The sequence below is a fragment of the Prionailurus bengalensis genome, chromosome D1, assembly GCF_016509475.1.
Source record: "Prionailurus bengalensis isolate Pbe53 chromosome D1, Fcat_Pben_1.1_paternal_pri, whole genome shotgun sequence".
In the NCBI taxonomy this organism is placed as follows: Eukaryota; Metazoa; Chordata; class Mammalia; order Carnivora; family Felidae; genus Prionailurus; species Prionailurus bengalensis.
In genome coordinates this window covers 114850670-114852743 of record NC_057346.1, presented here as the reverse complement: position 1 = coordinate 114852743, position 2074 = coordinate 114850670, and positions in this window count along the sequence as shown.

Here is a 2074-nt window from a genome sequence, read left to right as displayed (position 1 = left end):
CTGAGTGTGATGTTCTGAGCCTCCTCTATCTTGTGCATCATTTATTTTTATTGTACATTGTTTAGCAATAGTATTTCATCTTATGGATAAACTACATCTTTTTAATCTGTCCGTCCACTGATGGACATCTGGCTGTTGTGAATTATGGTGCTCTGAGTGACTGAGTGCACGTCCCTCTGTGGATGGATGTTGTCATTTCTCTTGGACGGATGCCCGGGGTGGACTTCCTGGGTCACGCGATGGCTTCAGGTTTAACTTTTGGAGGAACTGCCTGGCTGCATCGACTCACATTCCCACCAGCAGCTAAAGGGGTTCCATTATGTCCAGTGTCTGCTATTATGTCCCCTTTCATATCGTGGCCATCCTAGTGAGGGTGGAATGGTGCACTCTGTGGTTCTGATGCGAATGATGTTGGGAACAGTTTCATGTGCTTGTTGGCCTTCTGTATGTCTTCTTCAGAGAAATACCTATGAAGATCCTTTGCCCATGTTTTAGTTGTGTTATCTTTGTATCTTTCTTAAATGTTTATTTTATTTTTGAGAGAGAGAGAGAGAGAGAGCACAAGCAGGGGGAATGGGCAGAGAGAGAGGGAGACACAGAATCGGAAGCAGGCTCCGGGATCTGAGCTGTCAGCACAGAGCCTGAGGCAGGGCTCAAACCCTCGAACCATGAGATCATGACCTGAGCTGAAGTTGGACGCTCACCTGAGCCCCCCAGGTGCCCCTCTCTGTCTTTGTATTTTTGAGATGCAAGAGTTCTCCATGTATTCTGGACACTTGACCCTTATCAGTTCTCGATCCATAGGTATTTCCTTCATCTGGAGGCTGTCGCTTCACTGTCTGGACCAAGTCCTTTGCTGCACGAAATCTTAAAATTTTGATGAAGTCCAATTTGTCTACTGTTGCCTGTGCTTGTGGTGTCACATCTGAGAAACCGCTGGCAGACCCAAGTTTGTGAAGATTTGCCCCAAGTCTTTTTCCAAGAATTTTATAGTTTTGACTCTTAAATCTGGGCCTTTTGATCCATTTTGAGTTAACTTTTTCATATGGAGTAAAGTAAGGCTCTGACTATTCCCTTGCATGTGACTGTTCAGTTTCCCCAGCATCATATGCTGAAGAGACGGTCCTTTCCCTCTGATCTGGACTCCCTTGCCAAAACCTGGCCGTGTATGCCTGGGCTCTCTGTCCTATCCCATTGGTCTGTGTGTCTGTCGTTAGGCCAGTGCTACACTGTCTTCATCACCGTGGCTTTGAAATCAGGAAATGTGGAGCCCCAACTCTGCTCTTCTTTTTTTTAAAAAAATTTTAATGTTTATTTATTTTTGGAGAGACAGAGACAGAATGCGAGTGGGTTAGGGGCAGAGAGAGACACACACACAGAATCCAAAACAGGCTCCAGGCTCCAAGCTGTCAGCACAGAGCCCGACGCAGGGCTTGAACTCGTGAGTCGCGAGATCATGACCTGAGCCGAAGTCGGATGCTCAACCAACTGAGCCACCCAGGCGCCCCTCTGCTCTTCTTTTTAAACATTGTTTTGGCTACTCAAGGTCCCTTGAGTTTCCATGTGAACTTTTTTTTTTTTTTAAAGTGTATTTATTTATTTTGAGAGGGAGTGGAGGAGGGGCAGAGAGACACGGACAGAGAGAATCACAACCCTGGGATCATGGCCTGAGCCAAAACCAAGAGTCAGACACTTAACTGCCTGAGCCACCCAGGCATCTTGAAGTTATTTTCTTTCTTTTTTTAAAATTAATTTTATTTTTTAAATTTACATCCAAATTAGTTAGCATATAGTGCAACAGTGATTTCAGGAGTAAATTCCTTAGTGCCCCTTATCCATTTAGCCCATCCCCCTTCCCACAACCCCTCCAGTAACCCTGTGTTTGTTCTCCATATTTAAGAGTCTCATGTTTTGTCCCCTCCCTGTTTTTATATTATTTTTGCTTTCCTTCCCTTATGTTCATCTTTTCTGTGTCTTGAAGTCCTCATATGAGTGAAGTCATATGATATTTGTCTTTCTCTGACTGGCTAATTTTGCTTAGCATAATACCCTCTAGTTCCATCCATGTAGTTGC